Here is a 17,904-nt window from a genome sequence, read left to right on the forward strand (position 1 = left end):
CTATCTCTTGGATTTTTTAGAAATAAAAGCACACAGGGTGCCTGGGTGGCTCAGTCAGTTGGGTGTCCAACTTCGGCTCAGGTCATGATCTCGCAGTCTGTGGGTTCGAGCCCCACATTGGGCTCTGTGCTGACAGCTCGGAGCCTGGACCCTGCTTCAGATTCTGTGTCTCCCTCTCTCTCTGCCCCTCCCCTGCTCATGCTCTCTCTCTCTCTCTCTGTCTCTCTCTCTCTCTCTCAAAAATAAACATTAAAAATTTTAAAAAAAAAGAAAGAAAAGCATGTATTTATTCTGAAATATGTGAAGAAATGATTTTAGAACAACATGAGTATTTGTGATTAAAAACAAGGTCCTGAGGTTTCTGTGATGGATTCTGCTGGTTAAAATCCCCACAGGAGTCCATGTGGAAATACGTGCTCCTTACCTTTCAAGAAACAGAACTCCCTGCATTAGTCAAAGTAACCTCCTTGCTTTAGCAAACAACCCCAACGTTTCAATGATTTACTATAATCAGATGTATTTGTTGTTCATATCAGAGTGTAATGCAGGTTGGGGTGGGGTTGTTCTGGGACCTGGGGTCCTCCTACCTATCAGCTCAGCCATCTCCAAGGGCTTCCGAGTCACCTGCCAGATTCACTCCATCCTCCAGCTGACAACCAGAGAGAGTGTGGGGCTTCCTGTGGGACGTTTTAGGGGGCAGGATTTGGGGTCACGTCTGTCACTTTTATCTAATCTCTGCTGGCCAGAATGCAGTCACTTTGCCCCACTGAACTAACTGCAAGGGGTCTAAGAAGTACAGGGCACGACACAAAACTAGGTGTGTGAGTTTCCCATGGCTTGGGTAACACGTGACCACAGTCTTAGGGCTTGAGACAGCACAGACTTATTATCTTATCGTTCTGGAGATCAGAAGTCCAAAATGGGTCTAATGGAGCCAACTTCAAGGTATCAGTAAGGGCATGTTCCTTCTGGAGGCTCGAGAGGTGAATCAGTTCCTTGTCTTTTTCAGCTTCTAGAGGATGCCTGTGCCTTAGTTTGTGGTCACCTCCTGTTCTCTGACTCTCCTGTTACTTTCCTCTTGTACCCTTTAAAGACCTTGTGATTACACTGGACCCAACTAGATGGTACAGAATGATTTCCCCATCTCAGGAACTTTAATCACATCTACAAGGCCTCTTGCTTGCTAAGGTAACATGTTCACAGAGATTAGGATGTGGACAGATATCTTGGGGGTGGTGATTCTGCTCCTGCAAGGGGTGAGTTCTGGCTGTTTCTGTCACACTCCCACACTCTACAGTGGCCTGTGCTTGACTCTGGCTATTGCTGGAGTTCACTTAGCTCTAAGTGGGAATAAGCCCTTACTGAGTAACACAGGTTACAGGGCATGAGACACATCGCAGGGTAGAATCTCCAGTGCTGACACTGTTCCATCTATGGTCTGAAATCATGCGGTTGTGACTATAAGTACTCAAGGTATTTTTTCCTTTTTAAAACATTACCAAAAGAATACATCGATATTTGGTTGTTATAGAAAATTCAGAATGCAGAATACAGAGGGGCTCCTGGGTGGCTCAGTTGGCTCAGCATCCGACTTCGGCTCAGGTCGGATCTCGCAGTTCATGAGTTTGAGCCCCATGTCAGGTTCTGTGCTGACAGCTCGGAGCCTGAAGCCTGCTTGAGATTCTGTGTCTCCCTCTCTCTCTGCTTCTCCCCTGCTTGTGCTCTGTCTCTTTCTCAAAAAATAAACATTAAAAAAAAATTTAAATGCAGATACAGAACTAGAAAGAATAAAAGGCAAAAGTCATCTTTCACTTCTCTCTCCATAGATAACTGCTGGTGACATTCTGGAAGGTGTTTCTGCATGGCTTCCGTTTGTCCTTCTAATCTGTTCCCCACCCTTCTCCACCCTAGGCTACCCTGCAGCTGGGAGGCTGACCCACACCAGACTGCATGAATGACCCCTTGCTCTCTGGCCTCTCGCTGGCCTTGGCCACAGGGAGACACTAGCGGGAGATGGGAGGTGGAGAGGAGTGATGTCAAGGTATTTATTCCTTCTTGTTCCCTCCCTATTGAGTTATCATGAATTGGTTGCATCCCCACCAAAAGCCAAAGTGACCTTTTCTTTCTTTTTTTAAATGTATGTTTATTTATTTCTACGGGGGTGGGGGTGGGTAGAGAACGTGAGCAGGAAGGGGCAGGGAGAGAGGGAGAGAGAGAATCCCAAGCAGGTTCCACATTGTCAGCTCAGAGCCCGACATGGGGCTCGATGTCATGAACCTGTGAGATCATGACCTGAGCTGAAATCAAGAATCAGACGTTTAACAGTCTCACTGCCCCCAGGTGCCCCCAAAGTGCTAAAGCTTTTCCATAAAGCCCCCTTCTCCAGGTTATATCAGACTTGGGGCTTATAATGCTTCTGTGCTCTTGGTAGTCCTGGGCACTGCACTAAACCTCATTCCCCCCCCCCCCCCAAATTCCACCTGTACTTTAATCAAATTCTTCTCACATTACCCAGTTTTAATGCCAGGACCCTGATAGATACAGTGTGTGTCCTTCCACATCTTGCTATGACTTTACACACAGACACATGCTCACAGGCATGAGTAATAAGATGGTAAACTGGATTAAGGTGTGTGTGGGTGGGGGTGTGTGGGTGTGAGAGGAGACAGAGATAGAGACAGAGAGACAGACCTAGGACAAGGCGAGGGGTGGAGGGTGGTATTTGCAATATACCACTATGCAGATATTTGAAAATCGGTGGTCAGGAACTGGTTGAAAGGCTCACATGAAGGGTATGTGAGGTCATTGGTAGGGTTAGGTCGTTGCAGATTAGAGAGAACTTGTTGGGAGGATTGCTTTGAAAATATGTAACTCCAGGGGCACTTGGGGAGCTCAGTCGGTTAAGTGTCCGACTTCTGCTCAGGTCATGATCTCATGGTCATGGGTTCAAGCCCCACGTCAGGTTCTGTGCTGACAGCTCAGAGCCTGGAGCCTGCTTCAGATTCTGTGTCTCCCTCTCTCTCTGCCCCTCCCCACTCATGTTCTGTCTCTCTCTCTTTCTCAAAAATAAGTAAAAACATTAAAAAGAAAAAGAAAGCTGTAAGTCCAGTTACTCTGAGTATCAATCCTATCTCCTAAGGGTGGGAGCACAGAGGTGATTCCCCTTTATCTCAAGCCAATGGGAGCTTTACTGGGGCCCTTCTGAATAAGGGGCCGGCCTCTGACACACAGCTAAGGATCAGAAGATGAGGCTTTTTCTCTCAGCCAGAGGCAGCCGCGTAGATGAACTGGGTGTTCTGCGTGTGTCTGGAGATGGCAGGTGGGGAGAGGGGGACGTGGGTTAATGAGTGTTTCTCACGAACCAGATGTGGGCCATATGGGAGAGAGAACTGGCTATTTTATTTTTTATTTTTTAAAAAATACTTATTTTGGGGAGAGCACAAGCTGGGGAGGAGCAGAGAGAGGAGAAAAGAAAATCTGAAGCCGGCTCTGCACAGACAGTAGTGAACCCAATGTGGAGCTTGAACTCACAAACCAACCGCAAGATTATGACCTGAGCCAAAGATGGATGCTTGGCCGACTGAGCCACCCAAGCGCCCCAGAACTGGCCATTGTAAATAGTGTTCAGGAGGGCTCCTAGAGGGGCAGTGGGTGTCAACCAAGTGAATCCATGTGGCCCTGGCACCCAGAAGAGAGAGTGATGCCAGCCTATGAGATCCCCAGTTGGGCAAGAATCATCTGCTTCCGAACCCAGAGGGGTCAGAATCCTTTAGCAAGCTGAGAGTTGGAAAACTGTAAGGAAGGAAAACAGAAGAAGCAGCCTTCAAGGTCTGCAGGCTTCCAGGTTCCACGGGCTCAGATTGGGAGGTCTGGGAGAAAATCTAATTTAAGTCAATTCTGGTATTTTTATTATTATACGGGATTAGGCATCTTTCATTGCTGAGTTGACACTGTGTTTATGACTTAAAACAACCATAGGATTTGTTAATTACCTATGACTTCACAGAAACCATGACCCTGCCTGAGCTTCTCCCCTAGAGAATGAACTTTTCCCACCATATGTATGTTAAAGGACCAGTGGAAGACAAAAATAGGGAAGTTTTATGAGTCTTTCCTGTTCCATAGATGTCTTTTAAAATCTTATGTGATCCTCTTCTGGTACTTCCTTGATTCACTTAGGGACGTCCCTTAGAGATCTTCCTGTGTCCTATAACTTCACTGACCTCAGTGACAACCTAGAATTCCAGTCCGGATGTACAATACTTTATTTAACTACTCCCTTATTAATGAGCATTGCTATCATTTTTATTCTTTACCATTAAGAAACATTTTTCACCACCTGTGTGATGTAGAAGAATAGATTCTCTGGATAGATTCACTGATAGGCAGGTGTTGTTGCAGAGAGATTGGCCACGTGCTGCTTTTATCTACCTGTCTGCCATTCTCCTTCTTTCTGACAACAGCACCTCCATTTTCCTTTGGGGGAAAGGGAGATGTAATAAGAAATCATCTCAAATTTTGGTCTTCTGCTGTGATTTTATTTTTTATAAGTTTTAAAAAGGTTTATATATTTATTTCAAGAGAGCAAGAGCAGGGGTGGGGCAGAGAGAGAGGGAGAGAGAATCCCAAGCAGGCTGTGCACTGTCAGTGCATGCGAGGCTTGATCTCACGAAGTGTGAGATCGTGACCTGAGCCTAAACCGAGAGTCAGATGCTTACCTGACTGAGCCACCCAGGTGCCCTCTCACCTCGCTGTGCCTTTTTAAAAGGGCCAGTGCTGCCCCTTCCTGGAGAAGAAAGTCTGCATCCCACCCTCTTGTGGAGAAGGGGAGTCATGTGATCTAAGCCACTCGATACTCCCTCCAGGAACTTGATTCTTCAACAGAGTGACACAAAATTGGAAAATGGTTGGGGATGATTTGTCCTGAAAGGGGTGCCTTAAAGAAGCTGGCCAAATGTTTCTACCCTTAGACCTCCTGAGTCCTATTTTTCTTGAGACCTTCTTATTCAGCCTTTTGTTCAATCAGGTGAACTCTTTATTCTATAAACAATGTTTTATTATTATTATTACCTAATTTCTCATGAGAGTGTCTCTATTGTTTGCAAATGATATAAGGTATGTTTCCATTTAATATTTTGGCAATTATCTCTAGTTGCCCTCCAATCTGAAGTAGCAGTTTACCCTTCCACCAACAGTTGGAAGCTTCTGGATTTCATTCTATTTCGATTTGCTTTAAGCAGTTCTGTGGTGGTATGCACACAGAGTCTCTTTTTATTCAATTTTCCTGATACAAGACTACTTTGATTTCCTAATAGAGCAATTCTATTTCTAAATGAGCAAAATGGTATTTGCTGCAAGGGGTTGGCCAACAAATAAGTCATTTATTATTTATTAATAACTCATTTACTATTGCTAGAATACAACTGGCTTGTATTTAACTCACCAGAAGTATAGTTGATGAAATGGCCCAGTGTCAAATTAATTTTATTTATAAGTGGAGTGATTCACAAGGACATGAACCACAAACTTGGACTTCAAGTGTTCCAAAACTGAGTATTCTCACATGATCACCTTAGCAACTGTAAAATAATGACATAATCGTCAAATACCAGAAAAAAGAACAGCCAAGCATGCTACAAAAAGTTCCTCTAATTAACATCATGTTTGCCCATTACTTTATTCTTACTGAAATATGTATCAGAAAAACAAGCTGTGGAGGTAGAATAATTTGTGATTTGAGTTGAAGGCATATGAAAAAAAAATCAGATTCTCCAACTAGGAAAATATGATCATTAAAACAATACACGTACAGTTCATTGCCCTGTGTGAAGAGAAATATCTAGGTTATTTATGCACATTGGAAATCATAAATAAAAATGAGTAGTAGTCAACACTCAATCACCAAGAATTGTATGTACCAGGAAGAGTATGGAGAAACAGAATCATGTCCACCACCAACTTCTTGAGATATTTCTTGCATCATGAAAAAGGGGAAAAAATGCACACGTTTGACTTTAATCCCCTCTCCTCTGTCCACTTACTTTTGCTGACTTTCAGATAAGAATAGAAAATGTCTAGAGGAGAGAGAATTATAATGTTGGAACAGGGGCTTTGCAAGGTTTCATATAGGAGCCAGAGTGCTATTCAAAATATTTGATAGCCAGTATGGCAATGTAAATTAATATATAAAGCAACATCAAATCAGTTACCACCATGTGCCTTATAGGATCTGAGAAAGGAAGAGTGCTTAAGTAAACAAATTTGGGTTGTTTTGTTACTAACATATATGGAAAAGATTGCCTTTTGTGTGCCAAGCAGTACAACTGACAGGCAGAGAAATTGCAAAGTGCCTGAAATAAAGGCTAATTTTCAAGTCTGCCAGTATGGTGGGCCGATGGGAGTGGGCATTCCATGCTTCTCCTGTTTCACAGTTAAGAAAGGCATTGCTGTACGCAGGTTCTTTATAGATATTATTCATCAGTTTATGGAATCTCCCATTTGTTTTGAGTTTCTTAATTTTTTTTTAACCTAAAGGCATGATGAATTTTATCTAATACTTGTTCCTAGTCAAACGAGAAGACCATATGGTGTTTCTCCTCTAATTTATTAATGTGGTTAGTTAAATTTATACTGATGTTAAACCTTCCACAAATTGCTGGGATAGAGCAAATCTGGACAAGATATATTTTTGTTTTTATACTTGGCTGGATTTGATGTTATGCTGTTTAGGATTTTTCTATCAATGTTTAACAGTTAAATTGTCTGTAATTTTCTTTCATCATATCATCTTTATCTAGTTTTGGCATTGAGGCTCTGTTAACCTCATAGAATTTTACTGGGGCAGTACTCTCTCATTTCCATCATCTAGAAGATTGGAATGATCTTTCTTTGAAAGTTATGTAGAATTTGCTTGCAAAATTGGCTGAACCTGCTATTTTCTTCTGGGGAAGATACTTAACTACAGATTAAATTTCTTTAAAAATTTTTTTTTAAATATTTATTTTGAGAGAGAGAGAGAGAGAGAGAAGTGCACGTGCATGAGTGTGAATGAGTGGGGTAGGGGCAGAGAGAGAGGGAGAGTATGAATCCCAAGCAGGCTCCATGCCTAGCTTGGAGCCCAATTTAGGGCTCAATCCCATGACTGTGAGATCACCACCTGAGCTGATATCAAGAGCTGGTCGCTCAACCAACTGAGCCACTCAGGCACCCCCCAGATTAAATTTCTTTAATAATTGTAGGACCATTTAGGCCTTCTCTTTCTTCTTGAGTCAAGTTTAGTAAGTTATAATTTTTCCAGGAATTTATTTCATAGTAGTTTTCAAATTTATTAACATTATATTGATGAGCAGATCAAATAATAATGATGAGCAAACAATTATGATAATCCATAATATTCTTTCCCTTTAAATTTCTGCTCTTTGTGTAGTTATAATTTCTTTTTATTCCCATTACTCTTTATTTGTGGCTTCTTTCCCTTTTTCTTGATAAATCTCACTGAATATTTGGTTATTAGTCTTTTATAAAAACCAAATGCTTTTTGATTATACTCTCTGTTGTACCTTTGTTGCTTTTCCTTTATGTCTTCTCATTTCTTTTTTAAAAAAATTTTTAAATGTTTTTATTTATTTTTGAGAGACAGAGGGAGACAGAGTGTGAGTAGGGGAGGGGCAGAGAGAGAGAGACACACACACACACACACACACACACACACACACACACACAGAATCTGAAGAGGCTCCAGGCTCTGAGCTGTCAGCACAGAGCCCAACATGGGGCTTGAACCCATGAACTGGGAGATCATGACCTGAGCCGAAGTTGGACACTTAACCGACTGAGCCACCCAGGCAACCCTCTTCTCATTTCTTTAACTTCTCTTCTAAAGAGTTTATTCTTTTGTTCTCCTAACTTCTAAATTGGACATTCACCTTATTTTCAATGTTATAATTTTAAATACAAGTGTTTAAAGCTATATATTTTCTAGTTTTGCAATATCCTACAAGTTATGATATGCTAAAATGTATTATTGTGCAAGTTCTGAGCATTTAAAGGTTCCTATTATTCAAATTTTTTATGCATCTACTATTTTATCTGGTTTATATACCCATAATCGAGAAAGGAATGTTGAAATCTCTCCTGTTGGTTTAGAAATTACACACTCAATTTAAAAAGTTATACACTCTATAATTTTTAGTTGTTACTCTTAAAATTTTGCCATACTTATTTCAAACACTCAAAGTTAATTTCCAAAAAATTTCCCTGAACAATAAAAGCTGATTTTAACACTCTTAACAATGATTACCCCAAACTGGATTTCTTGTGTGTGTGTGTGTGTGTGTGTGTGTGTGTGTGCGTGCACACGCACACGTGCGTGTGTGTGTGTGAGATCCAGTATTTTAGTTTTCTTCTTTTTTAACTCCAGGATTAGACATTATTTTGATTATGTTACCCAACTGGTGTTTGTTTAGATTTCCTACACATTTCCAGATTCCTTTGCCCACCATTCCTCCTTGCGTCCCAGACCTTTGTTATGAGGTCTTTCTTTTCTTCTTGAATACTTTTAGAAGTTTATGTAGTAAAAACCTGTAGGTAGTAAGTACTCTCAAATTCTATTTATCTGAAAATGGCTTTATTTTACCAAATTCTTGAAAGATCCTTTTTCTGGGTATGTAATTCTAAATTTACAGTTATTTTTTTCTCAAAGTTTGAAGATATTATACTACCATCTTCAACCTCCTGTTGTTGAGAAGATTGTTGGTAACTTAGTCCTTTTGTAGGTGTTCTCTCATCTATTTTTGGGTGTGTTTAATCATTGCTTTACATTCTGTGTTCTCAGAGTTGCCATCATGTAAGGTGTGAATTTCACTGTATTTATCTAGCTTTGCATTTACTGCGCTTCTTATATCAGTGGATTTATAATTTTCATTAATTCACAAGTAACTGTTTCTTTGAATATTGTTTCTTCTCTATTCTGCTTACTCTTTTCTTTTGGGACTTTGATTGGATAGATGCTACATATTTCTTTTCTTATACCTTTTTCTTTCTTCATATTTTCCATCTTCTTTTACTTCTATTTTACAATTTTGGCAATTTCTTCTGACCTGTCATCCAGTTACCTAATTTTCTCTTTCGCCGTGTCTACTCTATTTAACCGTTCACTAAATTTTTATTGTCCATGGTAACATTTTTCATTTATAAGTTGTTTTGGCTGTTGTTCAAACTATTATTTATTTTTTACTCTATTTTTATTTCTTTAAACATGTCATGTATAATTATGTCATATTTTGAATCTAATGATTCTAATATCTAAAGCACTTGGGAGCCCAAATCTTGTTTCTTCTGATTATTATCATAGTGCTTTTTTTCCTCTGAGGATTTCTGATCTCCTATTTTATTGACCTTAAACTGTGGAAATCATGAGTCCTAAAAATGAGGATGCTTTCCTCTGAAGAGGTTTTGTGTTTGCTTCTGCCAGGGATGGAAGATATCTCTGACCTAGGACACTCAGGAGTCCAGGCTGATGTTGGGTTTGAGGATGCTCAGATTCAGTCTCTGACTTGTGGTGAGCCCAAAGATTAATGATGGGGCCCCTTAATCACCTTCCTATCACACATCTACCATGTTCTGTTAATTCTACCTCCCAGTATCCTGTCTATGAATGCATTTCATTCATCCTCTAGTCCAGCCAACCTGAACTTCTCAGAACTCTCTTTTTCCTTCCTCACGCTGGTCTTTCTGGTGAGAAGGTCCTGTCATCACTGTTTCCACTTGCAATATCTTTCCTTCAAGGTCTGGCTCAAATGCCGACTCTTCCAAGACACCTTTCATTGTCTCCTCAGCTGAGCAAGCTCATGTTTCCTGTGCATTAAGCATCACATAAGCACACACACACAGATGTACGTACACACAGATGTGCACACACAGATGCACACATGCACCTGCACACTCACACACAGATGCACACACACACAGATGTACACACAGAGATGCACACATGCACATGCTCACACACAGATGCACACTCACACACAGATGCACACACACACAGATGTACACACACAGATGCACACTCACACAGATGCACACACACACAGATGTACACACACAGATGTGCACATGCACACACACAGATGCACACACACACAGATGTGCACACACACAGATGCACACACACAGATGCACACTCACACAGATGCACACACACACAGATGCACACTCACACAGATGCACACACACACAGATGTACACACGCAGATGCACACATGCACATGCACACACACAGATGCACACACACACAGATGCACACACACAGATGCACACACACACAGATGCACACACACACAGATGTACACACACAGATGCACACTCACACACAGATGCACACACACACAGATGTATGCACACACAGATGCACACATGCACCTGCACACACACAGATGTGCACACACACAGATGCACACACACAGATGCACACATACAGATGCACACTCACACACAGATGCACACACACAGAGATGCACACACACAGATGCACACATGCACATGCACACACACAGATGCACACACACAAGCAGACATGCACACAGACATATCCTTCCTTTGGGAATTCATGGCCTTGTGCTTTTTCTCAGAGTTTCTTCTCCTTTCTTTCCTACTACTCTGAAGCTGCCTTTTGGGTCAGGTTATATTTTATCTTTGTAGCCAGTCCCCTGTTTTTTTCCACTTCAACCCCATTTTTATTTTTTATTTTTTTATTTTATTTTATTTTTTTTTAATTTTTTTTTTCAACGTTTTTTATTTTATTTTTGGATAGAGAGAGACAGAGCATGAACGGGGGAGGGGCAGAGAGAGAGGGAGACACAGAATCGGAAACAGGCTCCAGGCTCCGAGCCATCAGCCCAGAGCCTGACGCGGGGCTCGAACTCACGGACCGCGAGATCGTGACCTGGCTGAAGTCGGACGCTTAACCGACTGCGCCACCCAGGCGCCCCCAACCCCATTTTTAATAATTGTTCCACATAAAGGTAAAATGCATTTATGGGATACTATGTGGTTAAAAAATTTTTTTTTAATGCTTATTTATTTTTGAGAGAAAAAGAGACAGAGCATGAGCAGAGGAAGGGCAGAGAGAGAGGGAGACACAGAGTCTGAAACAGGCTCCAGGCTCTGAGCTGTCAGCACAGAGCCTGACGCAGGGCTCGAACTCACGAACCATGAGATCATGATCTGAGCTGAAGTGGGATGCTACCCAGGCACCTTGGGATCCTATGTGTTTTAAAGGGAGCACCGTGGAGACATCCCTGAGAAGACTGTGGTGGTTTCTACTGCATAGTGACAGCCAGTGGCTCCCTAGAGGCTTTCCAGGTGGAGGGTTGGACTGGAAGTGGGGTGTGTTCAGTGGGTGCTTTCAGGGGGCTTAATTCTGAAGGGCTAAAAAGCTAAAGTGCCCTCCACTGATGTGTATTTTATATGGAAAGGAGAGAGAAAATCTTGAATGAATGATTCAATCTTGAATGAGTAAATGAAGCCCAGGGCTGGTGGCAGTGACCGCATTCAGAAGGATAACTGAGCAGAGCCACGGTGTAGATGAGGGGAGCGGGCTCTCAGTCCATCTGATGGCGGGCCGTGCTTCTGGGGAGATGCTCCATCCTCATTGGGAAGCCCCGGCAATCTCTCTTCTTGGAGAAGCTGCAATTTGGTGGCTCAGCAGTTGCAAGTTTTCCTTGTGCTATTTGAAAGTTTGCATATTTTCTTTCCTGCCAACAGTTATAACAAGACATCTTGCTTTTAAAAATACATTCCAATAACATTTTCATGTTAGGCTCTGCAAACCAAGCAAACAAGTGCCTAAAGAGAATATCCAGCTTGATTAATTGGCCTTATTTAGGAGTTTGCTAACTATTACAATATGCAAAGTGGCCATATTTTGATTGCAACATTTGAACTTCTATTTGATACAAAGTTTATTAAACCGTGCAGATAAAGCACACATTAAAGTGAATGATACAGGATTGGACCTTGTGCATTTTGCCACCAAGATATCATTCTGCTAAAAGATTATTCCAGACACTGTGTCTTACTCATGTTTGTGCCTTCAGTATTTATCTCAGTGCTTGATACATAGTAGGTATTCTGTGCATGTTTGTTGAAAAATCAATTAAGGTATTTAAGAATGATTTTTATGGCCTTGTGTGTTCTCTATGTTCTTCATGGTTCTATGAGATATTAAAGAAGAATGAGTTTGCCATCAAGCCAGGAACAACAACACATGATTATGAATGATGTAATGCAGACCTAAGTGCCAAAGGAATTTTCAGGAAAAAATTCTTTGAAGGTCTAGTCAGGGAAGGCTTCCAGGAGGAAGTGGCATAAGATTTGAATACATCCTGCAAAGAAACATTTGCTGAAATGAACTGATTAGGTGAAGGAAAAACGGGTGGGGGCCTTCTTGGTTAAGGGAAGTGCACGAGAGAGACAGAGGAGGGATGGCCAACCGGAACAATGAGGACAGAAACTGCATCATTTCCACTCACAGGATGCAGTCAGGGGGCCCTGCGAAATGCAACGGGGCTGCAAATGGAATCTGTCCTGGATGGGCCTCTGCATAGACTTTATGAGCTACGACATATGTCATATTTTATGAGCACACGAGAAGGATCCTTGTCATGAAAGCAAACTAGAAAGCCATAACCTAGCTAAGAAACATGATCAGGGACACGGGCTAGTGGGACACACTGACAAAGGACATCAGAGGCAAGAGCATAAATAAGAGAAGGCGATGGAGAGTAGGATATCATGTTCTGTGACCCTGTAGAGCAAACATTCTGGGCCCTGGGCAGGTGGTGTGCCTTCCCCAGCAGCATGGCTTCAGCTGGAACCAAGGTGAGTGAGCTTGGAGCCAAGATCCAAATCACTGGTCAGTGAACTGAAGAGTTTGCATGAAAGCGGGATACCACTCGCTGTGTCACCGAGAGAATATAATGTAAGTTGCTTTGGGTGACTTCCGAGGCTGGTCATGGAAGGCATTGCTGCTTTTGCTGCAGGGAATGCCAGCTGCCAAGCTCTGAGGACGCGCAGCTCTGTTGGAGGCCCGGATGAAGAGGAACTGAGGCCATTAGCCAACAGCCGGCACCGACTTGCCTGCCATGTGAGTGGATCCTCTTGAAAGTGGGTCCTCCTGCCCCAACAGACCTTCAGAGGACAGCATCCTGAGCTGATGTTCTGACTGCACCTAATGAGAGACATCCATCCAGGGGTGCCTGGGTGACTCAGGCTGACTCTTGGTTTCAGCTCAGGTCATGATCTCACGGTTCATGGGTTCTGTGCTGACAGTGAGGTCCCTGCTTGGGATTCTCTCTCTCTTCCCTCTCTCTGCCCCTCTCCTGCTCCCTCTCTCAAAATAAATAAATAAACAACAAAGAAAAAGAGAGCCGTCTGGCCACAATTGCCTACCAAACTGCTTCTGAATTCCTGACCCATGGAAGCTGGGAAGGGCAATACATGAGTACTGCTTTAAGTCACCAATATTTGGAATAACAGGAAGACACGCCTTCTGAAAAAACACGAAAAATAAACCTGTCGTATCCTTGAGTAATTGTTCAGTCACGGACTAGAAGAGAAGGAGATCATCTGGAGAGTGTCCCTCAATCTGTGCCTTTCTCATAGGACAGTGTTGGTCAAGGTGATCACCGACATTAGGTCTAAGTTCTTGGACAGCTCCTTGGCGTCAGTGGTTAATATTGCGTTTACCAAACCGGCTGCACCATCTGATTAGAGAAATTATGGTGTCTGCAAATCCCAAGGCACTCACCACCTATCTGTTGGGCAAGTTAAAGAAACAACAAAAGGATGAGTGTCACCAATTAATGAAAAAAACTGGATTTGTTACACAGTTACTTGCCACTCATTCCTTCCCTGCCTTGGAAACAATAAATGAGTATCTTCTTGCAATTACTAGACTCAGTGCACCAGTTGTCCAGAATGGGAAGTCTCGTGTTTCTAAATTGTGTTTGCAGGAGCATCTCTCAGCCTGATGTCGTCTGCCCATGGGTTCAATGAACCGCTGGGTATGCATGGAGGGTATTAAATACAGCCAGGATTTGGGTGGGAGTGGAATGGCGGCAGGGAGGAGGTCCAGGCTCACCCTGCCTTCCTGCAGAGGCCAACTCTACCAAGGTTGTTCTGCTGAGTACAGAATGTCCTTCAGCCTACATGCCTCAACAAATGTTTGCTGTGCACCTGTTTGAGTCAGGTCATGCACCAGTTCCTGAACTACAGGGTGAGCAAAAACAGACCTGGTCTCTGTCCTAGTGGAGCTTACAGTCCAGCCATGGTGATGCATAATGATACGCACACAGATAAGTGCAAACATGTAGCCATGAGAAGGAATGCAAAGGAAAGTTGTATGATGCTTTGTGTGGGTTTACAGGGGGCTTTTTACCAGCTTGCAGAGGTCGGGGTGGGGGGGGGACTTTGGTATGAGCTGGGTTGTGAAGGAAAGGAAGGAAGGCAGAAAGGAATAGGGGAAAGGATCAGCTGGTGCAAAGGCTCTGTGGGAGGAGGCAGCACGGTGACTCAGACTGAGAGAGGGTGGGTGATGGTGCACACAGTTATTGTAGCAGGAGCCTAGGGGGTGTCTTCCACCGAGAGAAGAGAGGGAGAGCAGAAAAAGGCCCTGACAGCAAAGAAAATGGAGGAGGAGTGTAGGAGAAATGGAGGAGAAGCCAGGACAGTACTGAGCGTCAGAGGCCAAGGAAAGGGTGCTTGCAGAAGGAGGGCGAGATCGTGGGGATAATGCTGTATGGCTGAGGCAGGAGCAGAAGGGCTAAGGTCCCTTCCCAGAATGGAGGTAACCCATGAAATAGCTCCAGAGCATCATAAATACCCAGTTCATGAATTATGTTATAGAGAAGCACACAGGTTTGAATGGTACAAAATCATAGGAAGTTTCTTCTTGGGTGCCACTTCTGTGCTGATCTTTTCCCCTAAAGGATGTAGGAAAAATGGACTTACTTTGCTTCTCAAATGCAGCCTGGAAGAGTTGGTTATAAAGCTGGTGCAAAAAATGGGTACCTTTTCTAAAGTGTAAATGAAAGAGGTCCTAGTCTTAAATGACTGCCTGCTGATATTTTGTTGCTGCTAATTCACAGGAGAAGTGTTCTTTGGACTGGCCTAAAAAGCAAAGAGGACTGAGTTTACAAATGGGGTATCACGACTTAGTTCTGGCTCTGACACTTACTAACTGTATATACTGGGCTGGGCATATAAGGTCCGTTTGTCCCTCTGTAAAACGGGCATAATAGTGTGTTTTCCCTCTTCGTGGTTCCTAAAGGTGAATGAGATCACACTTTGCGAGTTGAAAAGCACCCAATACTTGTAGGGAAGAGCACCTTCCTGAAGCCCTATCAGTCACTTACTCACATTTCAGCCAGAAAGGGGTGTAGGGTTGACCTTGAAGGCAGGTTTGATAGTGGTGTTGGTACTGGTAGAGTGTCCATGGGCGGTGGGGACTGGGGTAAGGGATATAAGAGGGGGTGCCACCCAGGAGGAAAGGGGCTGGGGCTCACTGTGAACAAACTCTCTTCTTCCTCACCTTCTCCAGGGCGGGTCATGCTGGGTAGCACGATACTACCACCAGAGGTGGGTGTTCCTGGGGAGAGAAGGGTCTTTTTGGGCACCAGGATTATGCTGGGCCATTCTGTGGCTTGCCCAGGGGTAGCCCCCTGGACTGTTGATGGCCAAGACCCATCAGCTGTCTGCTGGTCCATGCCATTTCAGAGGTGACCACAGGTCTGTGCCCCTGAATATAGGCTGGGTATGTAGTAGGAGCTCATTAAAGGCTTACGGAAGAAGTAATTCACTTCTGCATTTTGAGCATGAGTACTTGTCCACGTGTGCGGGGTCTGAGGCGTGTGTGGCTAGTGTGACATGCTCGGCACTTGGCAGTTCTGTGCCCTTGGCTCTGTGGTACCCACCGACCTGCCCCATGTTGTGCTCTGGACCGGAGGCAGGGCCAGGCCAAGGCAGGCTGGAAGGCGGCCAGACATGAGTTTTGCCAGCATAATGCCCGGGCCAGTTTCTCAAACTGCCAACCGTGACTCAGATATTGGACATTTTGAGCTTCTGTTCCACCCCAGTTTACTAATGCCTTCCCCACAAACCAGATTTCTTCATTCCGTAGGATTAGAGTGAGTGCACCCTGAGTGATGCCTGCCTGTGGAAAGTACATGTAGGGTTAAAGCCCTCCTTGGGGAAAAAGGAAAATAAAGAAAGAGAAAAGATAAGCAGCATTTAGAACAATGCCTGTAAGCTTCACGGCCTAAATATCATGGCACTCTAGATTGCAATTTTTTTGTTTGTTTCTGTCTTACTTCAAGGCAAGCACTGCCTGAGCCTCAGTCACATTTTATGTCCAGATTCTAACACATCACTTGGCAGAGAGACAGATGTTCAACAGAGGCTATAGACAGGAATAGATTAATGAATGATTCCTCTCGATCTAGCCCAAGTCCTGTGCCCATTGACAAATGGTAGGTGATAAACTGGAATATCTAGGTGCTTCCATTTGAGTATGTTTGTCTAATGGCCTGGGCCACTAGACAGAAGCTTAGAATAAGGTCTGTGGGCTTTTCTCTCATGGCAATCGAAACATTCTCAATGAGAATCTTCAACAGTTCATAGGCTAGGTTGGCTATCTGACATCTTAATCCTTTCTGTTCCACCAATTCCCCGTATATTTGCACAAAAGAGAACTTGCCTTGGCAAGAGGAAACTTGTTTCAGGCAATGATGGATTTACAGAAATGTCACTACCATGTCTCTCCCCCTGCACCTTCCAACCCCTGAGAAGGTAAATGATGTAATATCGAGGTCTTGTGTAAGGATTGCTCACCATTTGGATGATAAAGAAGTGTGTCTGATAAATCTGTACTGGGCGTGGGACATATAAAATGTACTTGTACTTGTCTTCTCTGCTTTGATCCTGATGCTTCTGATGAAAATATAATAGACAAGAGGCATTTGGAGGTACCACGGCATTGTGGAAAAGATGTGCCCCTGGAGTCAGATGGTGTGGGTGGGACTCTCACCCTCAGCAGTCGCTAGTGTGGGTAGACAAACCCCACAAACTCTCGGAGGCTTGGATTTCTCTCTGTAAAATCAGACTAGTGGCTCTAAGATTATTGTGGGAATCAGAACAAAATAGATACCACTCAAGAAAAGTTGGGGGAAGCATTATGTTATTACTTTACTGCTGGTTAGAAGCAATCTCCATCTTTTTTCTCCCATGTCAAGGTGAAGTCTACTTGCTTACCTCTATTTTCTTTTTTCTTTGCCCCTTCGCCTCTGTTTATGGCATCCTAGAGACTGATGCTCTCCGGTTCTGTTGTGCCTGGACCAAGTGATCTCTCAGTCACTGCAAGTGCTGAGAGTACTCCCTTCCTTTCATTCTACGTGATGGAGAGTCTTCTAAAAGCTGTGTGCACATCACCATCATGGAATGGGGATTATACGGTTTCCTGATGCTGACACAGCATACAGATATATTCAGGTGTGCTGCTTAAAAAGGAAATTAAAGAGCCATGTGAGCCAAACTGAAGCCTGAATGAGATTCGATGTCAGATGATGGTATGAGACATGCACTTTCTTTTTTTATTTTTTTATTAAAAAAATTTTTTTTAACGTTTATTTATTATTGAGAGACAGAGAGACACAGACCATGAGCAGGGGAGGGGTAGAGAGAGGGGGAGACACAGAATCCGAAGCAGGCTCCAGGCTCTGAGCTCTCAGCACAGAGCCCGACGCGGGGCTCGAACTCACAAACTGCGAGATCGTGACCTGAGCCGAAGTCGGTCACTTAACCAACTGAGCCACTCAGGTGCCCCTTTTATAATTTAAAAAAACATTTTTT

At 43.3% G+C, this 17,904-nt stretch overlaps 1 long non-coding RNA gene across 1 annotated transcript; it reads left to right on the top strand.

The window, feature by feature from the left end:
• The first annotated feature begins 1,756 nt into the window (after positions 1–1,756).
• LOC131515127 (uncharacterized) lies at positions 1,757–17,587 on the top strand. Its single transcript, XR_009263459.1, has 2 exons — positions 1,757–2,041; positions 17,358–17,587. It is a non-coding gene; the product is annotated as an uncharacterized LOC131515127 (long non-coding RNA).
• The last annotated feature ends 317 nt before the right edge of the window (positions 17,588–17,904 follow it).

Source organism: Neofelis nebulosa, chromosome 6 (genome assembly GCF_028018385.1).
Source record: "Neofelis nebulosa isolate mNeoNeb1 chromosome 6, mNeoNeb1.pri, whole genome shotgun sequence".
NCBI classification, from domain to species: domain Eukaryota; kingdom Metazoa; phylum Chordata; class Mammalia; order Carnivora; family Felidae; genus Neofelis; species Neofelis nebulosa.